The sequence below is a fragment of the Rhinolophus sinicus genome, chromosome 14, assembly GCF_057876585.1.
Source record: "Rhinolophus sinicus isolate RSI-liver-muscle chromosome 14, RSI-T2T, whole genome shotgun sequence".
NCBI classification, from domain to species: domain Eukaryota; kingdom Metazoa; phylum Chordata; class Mammalia; order Chiroptera; family Rhinolophidae; genus Rhinolophus; species Rhinolophus sinicus.
In genome coordinates this window covers 58,748,623-58,766,349 of record NC_142514.1, presented here as the reverse complement: position 1 = coordinate 58,766,349, position 17,727 = coordinate 58,748,623, and positions in this window count along the sequence as shown.

Genomic DNA, 17,727 nt, shown 5'->3' with positions numbered 1-17,727 from the left:
CTTTCCCTCCTCGCCATAGCTCAGACAGTGACTGTCTGCCCCAGATGATTTGGGGTACAAAGCGGTTAAGCATGACACCCCAACCCCCTTCCTTCAGAAGTATGCTTAATGTGGCTACATCGGAAATGACAAGGCACCCCTCAATGGGAGATCTGTTTTCAGTTGTCTCCAACAAGGAAGTGTTTCTTCCACCCTGGAGATCAACTCACGTCTTCCTTTCACCTCAGTGTGGAAGAAAGAACACAGACACAGAGCAGGCTGGAGAGAAAGGGTTGAAGGGCCAACTTAGAGACAAGAACCGGCTTTTCAGTTAACAAGTAAAACAGGCAGCCGGCATTTGTCTGAACACTTTGGAAAGGAGAAAGACTTCCTCACTGACTAAATTGAAAGTTCATTTTGAGCATTTGCATTGCAGAGACTAAGAACTCCAAACGAAATGGCACATAGTTAATGAGGTCAGGACATGCAGAGAAAACAATTAGCAGAACAATTCATGAAAAGTCAGATTAGAGGCTTCGGCCACACGGATTAGCGGTCTTCGCTAGATGCTCAGTGAGAAAATAAATATCAACGTCAGAACCTCACAACATATAGTTCGAAATTATTGCATATATTTATGTTTAAATAATACATGCATTAAAAAGTACTGTCCTCATTAAAAACTTCTTTAGAGGTTGTATTAGATCCGGAGTTATAGGATCCTGGGATATAAGAACAAGACAGAGTGGACACTATAGAAGTACCATAATTAAGCTGCTGATCGCTCACAAAGAGCAAACTAAGGGAGTAGCAACCCTTCGAGAATGTGGTCGAAAGAATGCTGAATTCGGTCAAAGAACACTAGGCCTTACCTTTACTTAGCTGAACTTTTGGAGCTATGGTGGATCCCCCTAACGAACACCAAAACTGCTGAAGAACAGTGAACTTTTGAACTTATTTTTTCTCTTTTTGATACACTATCACCCAACTTCTCATTTTTTGTAAGATAATTATCATTATTTTCTATTTCATAAAGTTAAATTAGCAGTAACCCTAGCAAACCAGCAATGTCAGTTCACATTCCATAGGTATTTTGATTGCTTTTAACTTACAAAAGAATAAACACATTTTTTTTTTTTTTTTTTTTTTCTGAAACCAACTTTCCAACTCTTCCCATCATTTCAGCACTGCTTATGTTCGGGATCTATTAGATCTGCAGAGCACAAACTTTTGCATATTAACATTAACCATGTATCATTTCTTTTTGCCAAGTGCTAACTCACTGACTGGAAAATATAAAGACACACTCACCCTGACCCTGCTACCTGCCTTTTGTCACTCTGAGCTGATAACGCAATGTAAACTTCTTTTACCACCTCTGGATTCCAGCGCTTAGCAGCTACTGCTGGGAACTTACTGTGAGTGTAAGTACTTTTAGAAAGCTTGCTGCCTTGCTGTTAACTGTCAATAATTGGAACTGAGACAAGAGACTGACATATCCCCCCAATGCAAATCTAAGGAATTTTCTTTATAGTCACACACTCAGAGTCTTGTTGATAAATAACACTAGGGATCTAGCAAACCATATACAAAACAATCTACACTATGGTAAAATGAAGGCTGTAGAGTCACTGAGATATTAACTATGAAAGACCTCCAGGATTTCTTTTCAGTATTCTATAGAAGAGATTTGTTGGTGTGTTCATCTTTGTGGTAAATAATGCATAAATAATGGGAAAGGTATATAAGGAGAACATATAATTGGAGGAGAGCCAGCTTTTCTAAGGGTGAATGGTTCTGTTCACTTGTTTAATGTATCCTCTTGTGATGGATGCAAACCTGCAATGTTTTAGAATGCTATTTGTTTCAAGGAAAAGAAAAAGGCTTGTTTAACAAACAGAGGTTCTGGTTTTTGTATGCAGAGGGATCTCCTGTTCCTATTTCAAAAGAAGGAGACCTCAGTCAAAGTCCCCTCTGGAGTTCATGCTTTTGCCTGGGAAGGTTGAATTCATTTAAGTCCAAAAGGAATACTTCCCTCCCCTGCTCCCGTGGCCTTTGTACTGCTTGTATATCGAGGAATGAAAATTCCAAGAAATTACAGAAATAGTCATAAAAGTGATAATATTGTGATCAAAACAAATGTATCTACAGGCCTCCTAATTTTCTGTACTATGTTTTTATGCAGTCTCCAGTGGGCTTGAATACAATATTCAGGAAAAAAATATCACTTCTTCAGAGACAACAAGACCCCCTATCTGTTCACTGGAGGTGATCTCGGTAGCTTGAAAAGGAACTATGACATTATAAAGCAGAAGGAGGAGTGGTTTTCAGCCAGCTTAACTTGTGCAGAGCTGGCACATGCTGGAAAGTTATTTGTCTGTTTTTTGCTTTTTGTTTTTCCCTGCAGTATCTTTTTTTCCTTTGTTTTCTCATTACTTCCATAATATACAGTTTTATTTTGTGCTTGCAATTTTCTGCTGCAGTGACTTCAAAGTTTCTGAATAATGAATTACCACAAGGATGATAAGAAGATGTATACATACATTAGAACATTATGTTTAGTTTCACTTCACGTAATTCAGTCTCACAAAAATCTCTCCACTTACCTACCAGTGAAGCAGGATGTTCTGGCCAGGTCGGGACAGAACTTCACCTTCCTCATTCTGGGCCACCTTGATGTTTGATCCAGACCTAAGGCGATTTGCATTAGAACAACATTCAATAATTGTTCTAAATTGCTTTCCATATAGTACAGTGCCAAAGAAAAATCAACAAGTTACTGCCTTCATGACTTGAGAGAGAAAACTGTTCTATTGTATTAAATGTAAGACAAAATTGAATGTAGTTTTCAATAACTCCCAAAGCTAGTATTAAGTACCTGAACAGATAAGACCAGGATAAGGTCAAGAAAGAGGATATTTAAACATCTGTAGGCTTTTTTCTTACTTCTTTTTTCTTTTTAAACTTAAGCGTTTAAATCTTGAAAGTTCATGTCTAGTGCCTTGATCAGAGATGATAAATGAACTACTGAATTGGAAGAAGATGCTGCTATTATTTTAACCAGTAAACTAACTCAGGGTTAATCTGGGTGTTATTTAACCTATTGAAAGTGTTTTGAGTGAACATATGGTTTCTATTGTGAAATCAAGGCACAGTTTTAACTATGAATATAGATAATTACCCTTTGGACTTTAAACATTTATATGTGTCACATTGTGTCAGAGCATTTTTCATGGTCAATAGGTTGAAAGGTTATAAAGTTGAAAATGAAAATCAGTACTTTTGAGTAAAACTATATAGCCAGCACAATAACGCAATTCACTACTGCTCTCTCTTGGAAAGAGCTAGTAATAACACTCAGAAAACAATTACTACACCAACAATAGTTTAGATAGTAACTGCAAAATATGATCTCAGTTAAGCACCTAAATTTTGCATTTAGAAATTCAGCATATATGTGTATATATATTTTCATCAACTGAAATATAGATGATGGATTTTTTGTCTTAGTGTAAAGGAAAGAAAAGGAAAACTCTTAAAATTATTTTATAACTTCATATAAAATGTGTCTATTGCAAATCTGATTGGAACATTTAGTAGAAATGGAATTTCAGGACAGATATTGAGCTTTTACAGCAGGGACAAATTTTATAAATAGCTCGGTATGATCTCAATACTTTAGGCCTAAAAAACCAACTCCTTGAAATAGAAATCAAACAATATTGCAAATATCCACAGGCCTTCTGTGTGGATGGATGCCAGAGTCTCAAAAGAGCATTACCCTCTTTGAAACATAGTAACAGCAAATTATCAGACTCATAGGGGAGATAGAGAAAGAGAGAGGGAGAGGGGGAAATGCATTTTGGAAAATATATGTTTTAATTAATGCCACCAAAGTGACTAAATATTAAAGAATTTTTTAATCAACACTACTGAATTGGCAGAACGTAGCTATAAAAACAAACTATTACGAATAAGAATACTGCTTATTCTCAAAGTAGTATTTTCAGAGTAGTGTTAACATTCCTGAGTTACAGCACCCATTTTGCTCTGGCTGGTGAAGATAGTCCTGTCTTATAGTAGATGACTTATTACAAACCAGAAAAGTTGCTCCTTCTATCCTCTTACCTATCAAATGACACATTTTGGGACAAAGTGTCAAGTGGCTTTGGTTTTATTAGAAAAGGAAAGCACATACGTTGTTTGTGACATGAGCTTTGTTGCTCAGATTGTTTGGAACCATTGGTAGCAGATATCTTTATCTTTTTAAAGATCTCATAGCTAGTGTTTTAAGAATGTCGTTCCAGTGCTGCAAGATGCCAATAGGAAAATCCAACTGATGATGAAGGACTTTGAGAAATAAGAGCTTATGACAATACATACAATATTTTCATTATGCTAGACTAACAAGCAATTCAGAGACAAGTGCACAGTCTCTTTTGATAAACATATTGACCTTCATTTTCCAACAATAAACACCATGGAAGCCTCTAAGTGTTCATTTGTTTACAGCCAGTTGTATCTACGTTATTTCCATCTTTAAAATCAAATTTTAGGATTTCTACATTTGTTACTATTGTATTAGAGTTTTTTGTTTTGTTTTGTTTTGTTTTTGTTTTTCAAGAGTTGAGGCAATTCTTTCTCTAAGAAAACCAGGACTCTGGTCAGACAATTCCACACAACAACAAAATGTAATAACTAAACTTGAAGAGACTGACAGTCTCTGAGTAAATATCAAAATAATCATTTAAACCCATTCATAGTGACAAGAAACATGGAAGAAGTATACCTCTGCTTATAATTCATGTCACCATTAAATCGGTGGGGATAGAAGTGACAGAGAGATGGGAGTGGGGTCAGGGGATAAGATCATATTCTCAAGCAATGGTGTCAATAGTGGGTGAGTGGGTAAAGCAGCAGTTTATAAGAAACCAATGATTTGCAAAAGTACTTTCACTAGTCTCCCAGCCAGTAATTGTTTGCTATACCCCTACCCCCTTCACCTACACACTTTTTAAATTGACTATTAGTCACCCCTCACAGGCCAACTGAGGAGGTAACATGTTTTGAGACACAGACATTAAAAAAAAAAAAGCCCATAATTAACAATTTGCAAACAACGGAATGCACTATACATTAAAGAGAAAAATATATGTCATATTGCTAAATGAGATTGAACTATTTTATGCATTTTTTGGTAATTTTTAAAATAAAAAATATTTAAATGGAAAAAGAAAAGATTTTGGATGTTTGCATAAGTTGTAGAATATCAGAATATTTATAACTATTCTGCTCAATTATTTATGACACATTCTTTCATATAATTTTAGAGTTTACATTCTTTATTATATATCTATACATAACTCTTATTTTTTCCCAATAATATGATAATATCCCCCACTTGCCCTAAATTTCAAAATCTTACAAATGGAATTGTTTAAGGAGGATACATTTAAATATTATATTGTCTATGATAACATATACAAGGTATTTCTAAGTAAAATAATAAATATTTTATACTATTTTAGTTTTGAATGTTCTTTATGTAATTATAAAAATTATGCCTGTATTAAGTTCCCAAAGTGCCTATCTTCATTTTTTTTTATATTCATGAAATATTAAAAGTATTTTTACCCAAATATTTCTTAATGTGGAAACTCTGGAGAGGGCAAAAAGATGAAATGAACATAAAGAGTTTAGCTCTGGCAAAAGGAAATATTTTCTAACAAATGTGTAAACTATTTGAATCATAAAAATTCAATGTATGCATTCCCCCTTCAATTTATTATTAATTACTATTATTATCATTATTATTAGTCAGTTATTAGGCCTTGATAATTAAATGACTAATGGACATTTGGTCTTGCCCAGAATGTCCAAGAGACATTTGGTCCAGTCAACCCACCTACCTAACCCCATGTGTCATTATCAGCCAGGCTACCAAGGCAGAAAGGGTTACTATTTGCAATTTAGCCACAACACAATTTTTGGACCAATAAAAAATTACTGTATTTTTTAATGTATTAGCCTTGTAAACCAAAAATATAAACAAATGTTATGGGCTGTTTATTTATACTTTTGATTTACAAGAACCTAGGGGTGTTTTCTAAGTCTAGATATTTTGACAGGACCAAATATCAAGGAACTTTTGGCATGGATCAAATATCTCCATGGAAGTTTTGGGCAAGATCAAATGCACTGCAAAGAATTAAATGAATGTGTGTGCACAATATTTATATATTGTGCTTGAAACACAGTATATAGTCAGTATGTCTTAAGCATTATTATTTATTCATTAATTCATGTATTAAAAATTAATAGAGTGCCTACTATGGTATTAAATGGTAAATTAGACCAACACCATTTCCCCTCTAGATTTCACAATCTAGAATGTATTATAAACTTTACCTTAACATATTTATTTTCTAAGACAAGCTATCATATTTCTGGGATAGCTCAGCAATAGTGTTACAAAATAATGGAGGAATATATTTAATGGCTTCTCCAAGACTCTTCCATTCTCAAGAGTCTTCACTGGTTCCAATGAACCACTTTCAAAAGTAAAATCATTTACTTTATATCCCACCCAAGTCTTGACAGATACTCATTACAACCTGGAATTCAACACTGTACTGTTTAAATAAGCCAGGACTGAAATCAGAGTTCAGAACAAAAACATACCAGAAGTTAGTCTTGAGCAGTAGTTGAAATACTTTACCCTGCAACCTACTTCTGAGAGATGGTGAATTGGTTAATGAAGTCATTTCTATACATTTTATAAGCTTCTTGGAAATGCAATGGTAACAAATACGAGATATTATAAGAAATATTCCAGTGCTTTAGGATCTGTTTATAAGGTTGACCCCATTATCTAGGCTGAGAGACTCATTACCTGATATCCCCAGTGCTTACTCTCACTGGGAAAGGAAGTGACAAAGCTGACTTTTAAAATAGTTCTTACTACTATTTTAATGAATATTAAAACATTTATTAAGAATTCATAAAAAAACATTGAATAAGCTTAAGGAAATTCCTGAAAAAGACATACACCTGTGAAAACACATAAAGGACCCATGACTGTGGTTCACACTCAGCATTTTATTTTATCACTTTTAATAACATTTGCTATTACATCATAATCTGCCTGTGGTTTGCCCCTTGAGATCAAGCATAAGAATAAAGAAATGGGACCATGTTAAGGGCATTAAAAAATATCATGATCAGTACTGGTAATCTTCTAAAAAAAAAAAAAGAAAAACAAAACCAAAAACCATTTGCTGGATTTCTTCAAAGTTCTGGATAACATCACAATATTGTTAGAATCATTTCTGGAGGGAAAGAAATAAACAGTATTGATGTTATGTTAGCACAAAGATGTTACTATCTTTCTTTTAAAATATAATTGAGGTACATGGAATTAGAGTTGTTAGTCCACAAGGCATAACTAATTTCAAAATTTGACCACCCAAGATTTCTTTCCTATGACACTGTTATTATGAGAAAGTTTCCGTTCTTCCAACTCATTTATTTTGTCTCAAATGTATTAAAGGTTGACAAGAAGTCTCATTCATTAATAACTAAGACATGACTTCAACCTATCACATTTCCAAAATTAATGTTCAGTTCATCTGCAACACATTTCTCCAACATCTTTAATAGTATGTGGGGCTGCTACTCAGCTGGAGGAAGCCTTGATGCTAGCAAGGCCCCTACTCATTCCATGCACTAAACAGAGAAAAAAAAGATCTAGAGATAATGCGAGATTATCTTGTTCATCCAATCCCTGATCTTACTCATGAAAGGAAAAGTCCACAAGCTGGGTTTAGAAAATTCTGAAACAATTCTAAAACAATATATAATTGACAAAATATTTGGAAGTTCTTTAACATTCTGATGGATAAAAATTGATAACATCAACTACTTGCCCAAGTTTAAATCCCGATGCAAAAATGTATCAGTTCTGTAGCCTTAGGCAAATGACTTCACCTCTCTGATAGTCTTTCTCATGTGTGTGATGTCATGGTTATTGCATGTAACCAACCCATCATTTCTGCTCAAACTATTGTAGTATCCCCACTTTATAGAAATTGTACATCACTATTTAGTAGAAAACATGACACATTTTGTCTAGTGCGCAACCAAATACTAGTGTTTGGTGTGTTTTTTTTCAGTCCTTATATATAAAAAGTACTTTCACCTATTATTTTCTTAAGCTAAATGATTCATTGTATTCCAGATAGCCTGAAATTAGTTTACAGCATTGAACTCAAGCTCTAAGGTGTATTTGAAATGTGTCAAAAGTCATCCGCTGCATTAATCATTATTTCTACTCATTTGCATTTCTTTCTGGGTTATCTTCATTGGAATTAAAAAAGTAAGTATTCAGGACACTGCTAGTTATGAACATTTTCAGTAGCTTCCAAGGTGATATCTGAAACCAGCCCCCAAAGAGAAGTGCATCAAGAAACCTTAGAAAGAGGCAGTCCAGTCTAGACTGGTAGGTGGAAAGACAACTTCCTTACAAAGCTTGTCTTGGGTGACTGCAAGATGTATAGTTTTCTGCATCGACTGCTAAAGCTTAAGTTAATATAGGGATTTTAAAAGGGTTCAGTCACATAGCCAGTCCAGATAGTCTCATTAGCACATTTCTACCTAAAGATTGTGTAATCATAACTATATAGGTCTTATGTCAATTTTAATACAACTGATCAGGTCCTACTCAAATAGGGTTTAGGTCCTACTCAAATAGGTATAAGGTTTAGGTCTCCTTCATATGTTGTTAGTATATGCAAGTAGTCTATCGAGGTTTAACTAAAGCCAGGAAACAGCCTTGCTTTTTTTTTTTTTTTAATACAAATTTATATTTTTTTCCTATTGCTCAAATAATTTTACATGAAACAGGTGAGTGGGATCAATTAATATCCATTGCAATTTCTACTCATCAGATAGATACCTAGGATGCAGGAGCCATAGAATCTCTCTCTCAAATTTTGCTTTACTTACTACCCCACTGCTGTAGATTTTAGAGGTAACGTGAGACAGACCTAGAGAAATTGAGTGATTTTCCTACATCAGACAAATAACTAGTGACTCAGGTACAGCAGGCTCTTTGAACATCCAGCCCAGTTATTGTTTTATTGTGTTTTTTTAATTATTGTAACTACAGCAGATTCACTTGAAAAGTAGTTTGACTGTGATTTTGTTTCCCTTTAATAAGAAAAGATTTCCTAATTGACAATAGGTTGGTGAAAAAGTAATTGTGGTTTTTGCAATTATTTTAACCTTTTAAACTGCAATTACTTTTGCACCAGTCTATAAATGTTCTTATTCTTCCTCAGATTTCATTCGTAAAATGTGCTTCTGTTTGCTTTGAAGAAATGTATTTTTAGAAATGTGTGTCACTTCATTCCTGTTAATTTTCTATAATAAATGTATAGGTATTGATATATACACTCACCTTCACATGGCCTGCTATTAGCTTTTTTTTTTTTTTTTTTTTAAATCTGAGAACACTTTTTTGTTCATCACTGAAACTGTACCTACCTTTTCCACTACATGAAATATTATTCCTAGGGAGAAAAAAAATGTAAGAGAAATTTTCATGTTATTGAAATTGAGCACGATTTGGTGATTAATTGCATTGTTCTCATTATGTTCTCTGCCTGATATTCAGGGCTCATTACTACAGTGTGAATTCAATGGAACAAGAATCTTAACCAGATGTGGGTTATTAAAGTGGCAGTGCCCAATTTGAAATTGTTAAAGGAGGTGTATCAAAGTTGATATGCTTAACTATGTAATTCTTCTAGAAAGAAAAGTAGTGCTTGCTCAGGAAAATCACTCACATCCATCATGTGACAAAAAGGTGCAAAAACTCTTCTTCCCTTGGGTAGAGCAGGAGGGAATCACATATCTGTAGCATACTCCAGCAGCTTCAAAACTGACAAAACAATATAATTTGTTAAAAAGCACACATTTTGATATTTGTAAAATTATTTGACATATAAATAAGATGTGTTTTCCTTCACTTAGAAGAAAATAAAAACTATAGGCTGAAAGAGCACATGAGGTATATATTAATCTCCAATTGCAATAAATTTAATCCAAGTTCTAAAAAATATTCTTAAAGTTTTATTTAAGCTCACTAGTTTAAAGATGGACTAATTTCTTCAGAAAGATTAAAGCATGCTCAAAAATCAATTGAAAGTGGTTTCACTAAGTTAGTCATATCTTTAGGTAGCTCCACTATAACAACATCAAAGATAGGCTCAAATTATAAATTTGGGGATGCAAATAAGTGTCAGCTCCATTTTAGAGAGATTATCATAACCCCTTGTGGTAATTTCTGGCATAAAATGTTAGATCAACAACAAATTTGGCACAAGTCAGAAAACTAAAATAAATGGACATAAATTGAGAGCTTGGAAGAAAAATATTATATTACACAGTTTCACAGTTTACAAAGGAATTCACGATCTAATCCTACACAATCTCTCTTTGAGCCAGGTACAATGATTCTCATTTTATATATGAGTATGCTCAAGTTTAAAGAAAATATGTTTCTTGCCCCCAAACTTATATCTAGTTAATGATAGAATGTGGATTGGAACCCTAAGCTTCTGACTTTCTCCATTGCCTCTACATAGACTGGTAGTAAGTGGTTAAAGAAAAATATAGTTCTTTGAATACATAACTGGCATATTTGCCATTTTACTGACTCTTGAATGTTTACTGAAAGGCAGTGAAGGATCAAATTATGTTTTGCTGTGATTTCTCAACAACTGAAGAATGACAAAGGAAACCAGCAAATGGCTCTGTGTTACCAGGAAAGAATTGGAGGAAAATAAATAAATAAACAAATAAGTAAAGCTTAACCAGAACAAGGCTTCGAAAGGCATTAATATTTGTTAATTATTGTATAAATTAATTTGTTCCTCTATTGATTGATATACAGTGACAATGAGGCATTTCTGTTAGTCAAAAAGAGAATACTGGTTGGTAACAAAAGAACTAAGATTTCAACTGGTCTTTATTATATTTGTTCATATCATATTAGATTGGCTCAGCAGTCACAACAGAGAAGTAATAAGATGGGGAGAATATCAGGTTATGGTGGAGAAGAGGATCTATTTAGAGGAAATTTGAAGTTTTGAGTGCATGTCATTAAAAGTATATCAAGCCTTTGTTAAACAACTACTTTGTGCATAGCAGAATAATATTAGTTGTAACATACAGAACTTGCAGTCATTTTAGTTCCAAAATGGTTGAATGGTATCCACTCTATATGGTTCAAATTACCAGCAGAAGCAGAGGCCATGTACCTCAGACTTTTGCTTTGTGATCCTGAGAGGAAATATGAATGCAGATCACAGCTTTCTTGCTCATACACTATGGAAGTCAGACATTTATTTAACTTTTCAACCTTAATTGTTTTGTCCATAAAATGATAGTAGTAGTACCTATGTCCATGATTTTTAGGGGGGGATGACAAATAAGATTTTGTATGTCAAACATTTAGCACCATGCTTTGCAGATATCAATGACTCAATAAGTGCTAATATTACTATAAGTCCACGTATACTAAGGTTCTATAAAGCAAACAGCAGAGAAAAAGGAACATATATAACCTAGATTCGAATTATAAATTGGGTAATTGTTATTACAAATACAGAGAAATGAGTTCGATAAAATACACTGGATGGAGGAAGAGTTGGAAGAAATCCAGGAAGCCCTTCATTAAAGAGATGGCCCTAAGCCAAACTTGAACCTTCACAAATATATAGGATCTGACAGAGAACAGATTGGCGCTTGCCAGAGGCAGGGGATGGAAGGTGGATGAAATGGGTTAAGGGGTCCAAAAGTACAAATTTACAGTTATAAAATAAATAAGTCATGAGGATGTAATGCACAGCATGACACTATAGTTAATAAGACTGTATTGCATATTTGAAAGTTAATAAGAGTAAATCTTAAAGTTCTCATCATAACAAAAACAAATTCTGTAACTACGTATGGTGACAGATGTTAACTAGTCTTATTGTGGTGATCATTTATATAAATATATATTATATATATATATATATATATATATATATATATATATCATTATGTTGTACACCTGAAACTAATATAATGTTGTATATCAGTTATACCTCAATAAACAATAAACATTTCAAAAAATACAAACCAATAAAAAAAAAGAAAGACCAATAGGATTTGAAGTAGGCCGGGACGGGCTGAGGTAGGTGACCCCAGGTAATACAACAGCAGAGATATCATAAATACTGCATTTGACAGTTGGTAAATCTGCGGTCTGAAGAGCTGGGCTACATATAGCTAAAAAGAAGTCTATATTGAACACAAACTTTAACCAAGGCATTGTTCTAAATGCTTTATAACTAGCATGTCAAATATTTGCAACCATCTTATAAGGTAGCCTGAGGTAAGTACTATTCTTATCTCCATTTTACAGGTGAGAAAAATGAAGTACAGGAAGATTAAGTAAATTGCCTACGACTGCACTCAGTAGTAAGTGGCAATCCTTGGAAAGAAACCGAGTTCATATTTGGCAGCATTCATGCTCTTAATCGATAACTGTGTAGTGTTTGTATTTCTGTAATCCGAAACATTTCCCATGTGGGAACAGGTATATGGCATCATTTAGTTAAAAAAAAACTTTCTGATGTCTGAGAGGGAGTAGCCTTGAGGAACAGAAAGAATATCGAGTACCTAAAATTCCAATGTTATCACATCAATCTTTTGAATGAAAATGTATCATTTGCTGTTATAACTTGGCTAAACTAGCAAAAGAGAAAAACTTGAAGAGTCTATAAAAATCCCACCTACATTATTATGACATTATAAAAGTGTGCGGATGGCAAATTATATTTATATTTTTCTTCCTATAAAATTATAACTTATTTGGTAACTTGGATGTGGTAATTTAGCTATGTCTGAAAATGGATTTCATATTATGGCTCAATTTATCTGCTTCACCATTTGTATTATACTTCATTCCAACTTGGAATAATTTCTACTTCATTTATTTTATATAGAAAATGTACACTAAAGTGATACTTAAGATATAAAGTTTAGTCTCAATATAGAAAACCTACAAAGTTCTACTGAGTTCTCACGTAACTCCTGATTTTCCAGATGCAATTTACTCAATTTACTCTCATTATCCTCACTTTATCCCTTCAACAAGAGATATTTAGACCATTTTTGGTCCTATGGATATTTGCACTTCTAAGAGGGCTTGGATAGAAAGTGAGAGGTGAAATTTAAATCAGCCCATTTCACTGTTATTTTATTAATTTTAAACTGAATCTTTTGACTGGGACAGAAAGTTAGCAGCTCTAATGGAAGTATGATTTAGTTTTGATGTAACATATCCAATTTTTGTCCTTTCTTTATTCAACTATGTTAAAAAGCGTTTATTTGGTCCCATGGTACCTTATACCAGTCTATTCTTGGGCATGCTCTAGGTAGTATTATGTGAGTTTCATAGAGAGGTCTGTGACTTTGAGTGTTTTATTTAGTTATACACCAGAATGTCAATTGCAAATGGCTTAACTGACTTCAAGTCAGCAGTTATTTCTACCCAGCTTGCATGTGAGGATACTTTTGTCTGTGACTTCTAAGATTCGTTTCCATTTTTTTCTGCCTCTCCATATCTCAACCTTTCCCAGTATCTCAATTTGCTCACATCACCATGTTTTTTCACATTCTGTTCTCTCTGCTTGCACCGACCTGTCCTCTAATCTCAGCCTGGCATACACTCTGTTATCTGTCAAATGTCTGCTTAAATAATAATGCCTGTCCTAATTAGCCAGAATATTGACTATTCTCCCTTTGTGCTCCCATAGAATTCTATTATTAGTATTTATTATTTATCATGTTTATCGATTTCCTGCATTAAATAATGAGTTTCTTGAAAGCTTAAAATGCATTGTATGATAGCTCAGTATCTGGCACATAGCAAAAATGCACAACAGGTTATTTTAATATCATTATCATAGCTAACATGCTTGAGTGTTTCCTATGTCAGAGAGTGTCAGATAATTTACATGCATTACTCATTTACTCCTCAATATGACTTTATAAATTAGGTACTATTATTTTCAGATGAGGAAACTGAGACACAGGGAGAATAGATAAACTGCTCAAGAGCACTCAGTAAAGAAGGTGCAAAGCCAGGGATTTCAGTCCTTGTGGTGACTTCAGAGCCATAATAACCATGTATGGACATTCTGAGTCAATATGATTATGTTGCACGTTTTGACCTTGCTTATGCACACATGAAAATTTGGTAGCCCTATTATTTACTGGGCATATATTATATGCTAGACACAGAGGGCACGGCTGTTGTCTTAAAATAATAAATAAACTTTATGTTCATAATGGGTAAAAATCTGCTATAGATATACATACACCAGAAGCAACAGGGACACAACAGTTGGTGGTTGTTTCTCCACAATTTGCAATAGTGGAAACTTTATGGATGACACTTAAGTCTTAAAAGACGAAAAGAGTTTTTTGTTGTTTGTTTGTTTTACCAGGTAAGAAACAGACGAAAGGAATATCAGGAATAGGGGACTACAAGGACAAACTATCAATGTTCACATCAGTTCAAAGTAAAACTATAAATAAAAATAACAATAACGACCAAAAAATGTTTACTGTAGTTGTATGTCAGAATCCACCCACCATTCGTGTTCACCCTATTTCATCAGATATGTATATTTTTTCAATTTCTTGATCTCACTGGATTATCTCATTAACTTTTAAATGTGTGCAAGTCTTTCTCATTACAAAAATAATGAGTAAGAGTATGTACTGCATTATTCCATTTATATTAAATTACAGAGCAGACAAAATTTTTCTATGGTACAAAAATATCAGAACAGACTCTGTTCTCTGGGGATGGGAAGTAATTTCTGGTTAAGCAGCATTATTTAGTGAATAGCTATCAATTTATGACACATCTCCAATATGCATTAAGTAGTAGTGATAGTGGCATCCTTGTTTTCTTCCTGACATTATTGAAAATGCCTTTTGCCTTTCTTATCTAGAAAAACTAATAGATCACTGGACAAGAACAAAGAGTCCAAAAATAGAACCATATTTACATGGTCAATTGATTTTTTTTACAAAAGGTTTAAGGTGATTCAACGGAAAACAGAAAGTCTTCATCAAATGTGTTGATGTAGATGGGTACACATATGAAAAAGTGAAGCACTTTTCTCTCAAACCACATGAAAATATTCATTTGAAATTGATGCCTAAATAAAGGAGAAAATGATAAAGTTCATAAGATAAAATGGAGGGATATCTCCTGGTTTTAAGAAAATGTATCTTGGACAACACACAGAAAGGGAAAACTAAAGACAAAAGTTATTTATAAATGGACTCCATTAAATGGACTTCTCCCAAAAGGTATCACCAAGAAAATTAAAGGGAAAGCCACAGACTGAGAGAAACTATTTGTAATGCATATATCCCTGACAAAGAGTTTGTATCCAGAATATATTAAAAAATTCCTACATGTCACTAATAAAATGACAAAGCAACTAAAACATGAGCAAAGATTTGAATATATACCATACAAAAAAGCCTAATAAGCAAAAGGCTGATAAGAATACAAAAAATTGCCCAACATCATCAGTTATCAGAGCAAAACAAATTGAAACTACAGTGACATAGTGACTTTACACCCACTAGAATAGCTAAAATTTAGACTGTCAACAGCAAATGCTGTCAAGCATGAGGAACAGTTGGAACTTTTGCATATTGCTGGTGTAGTGTAAAATGTTACAAACACTCTGGAAAACTGACAATGTCTTATACAGTCAACTATACATCTATCCTATTGCCCCATCAATTCTACTCCCTGACATTTACCTCTCCAAAATGAAAACATCTACACACACACACACACACACACACACACACACACACACTCTCAAACACACACAAGCTTGTTTATTTTGGCTTTATGCATAATTTCAAACCAAAAGTCCCAAATTTTGAACATTCTGCAGTGATGGAAATGGTCTCTATTTTGATTAGGATGCGCTGGTTTGGTTTGAAGCTGGCCACCAGGTGTGCCAGCCCAGGGGCCTCCTGGGAGAGGACCCTCTGCAGGCCAAGTTTAGCTGCAGGCTGTGCTCTGCAAGGGGCCACCTGGCATAAGGCACAAAGCAATCCACAGATGGCTGCCACCCGCACTGGGCCTAGAGGTGGCTCAAGAGGACAATCTGAGACCTGAGACTGGCTGTTGCTAGTGCCAGACTTAGGGCTGCTCTACTGGAGGTGGAGGACATGCCAAAGCCAGATGCTGCTCGTTTGGGTTTTGTGAACCTTTGAGAAGATTTTTGAAAGTCTGCAGCATGAGGCAAGATAGGTTGTTTATATGGAAAAGCCACTGCAAGCTGCTTGGGTGTGCCAGAAAAAGGGAGGGGCATGGTCTCAGGGAATCACAACGGTGGCGTAAATAAAAGGTGATTGACATTTTGATGGGGACTCAGATATGATATCTGCCTGTGTCTGCATGGAGGAAGGAGGAGGGCTCAAGAAAGAAACAATGCCTTCTGCCAGCTCCTCCATCCTGGAGAAAGCTGCCCCTCCAGCCCTCGCCCTGAGACTAGAGAATTCATTTTCTCTCCGTATGTCCCTGGCACCTTTCAAGCAGCTGCCACAGCGCTGGAGTACAGAGCGAGTGAGTATATCAGCACATAAGTCCGTGTATGGTCTTTTTAAGAGGAGCACCTAGGAATATAGCCACCCTCTATCTCAGTCAGCTACAATCTCCACTGGTTTTCACAACCAGAAGTTATGGAGACTTCTCTTCCCAGTACTGGAACCCTGCACTGGGAGTCTGGTGGGGAGCTGGGAGGTCCCCTTGGTGTGGAGCTGGGAGGACCTCCTCAGCCAAGATCTCCCTCTGATTTTTGACGATCACACGCAGGTGTGGGACATGCCTGCTCTGTGTCTCGGCCCCTCCTACCAGTCTTGAGGTGGTTTCTTCTGTATGTCCTTAGATGTAGGGCTTTGGTTCAGCTGAACTTCAGGTGGTTCTCAATGATGGTTGTTCTGTAGTTTAGTTGTAACTGATGTGATCTTGAGAGGAGCCGAGCACAGCACTTACTTACTCCGTCATCTTGATTCGAGAATGGGCTGTAGGTTTCTATTTTATAATATCTTTATTAGGTTTTAATATCAGGATAATTATGCAGGAAAGAGTTAATTAGGAAAGACTGCATTGTTCAAACCCTGCACAATCCCAAGAAAGGCTTTTATCTTCAGGACTGGCCCTTGGCAAGCTCTTGGGAGATGAACTCTGAGCTATGGGATATTCTGCCTGATAAGAGTGTTTTTATCTGCCTGGGGCCTTGGGCATCTCTGTATCAGTTTGACCAGATCATTTAAGTGATATATGTTGAATACTTGTTTTCACTTGGTTGTGTGCAGTGAAGTAGCAAGTGAATGGAATGTGAATAGTTGAGATCTATTAGACAGGTGCGGAATGCCTATGTGACTTGCCGTGCGGGATGTCATGCGGGAGACCCTGCTCGCTGTGCCACCTGTCGTGCAGGGCAGCCTGTGGGAACCCAGTTCCCGCTCCCCACATAAGAATGCAGGACATGGTGAAGCCAAAAAGGAGCACCCACGGAGCCATACCACACCAGGTAGAGGAGTCATACCACTATATTCTTGCTGGCAGCTGGGTTGGAGACACAGGAAGCA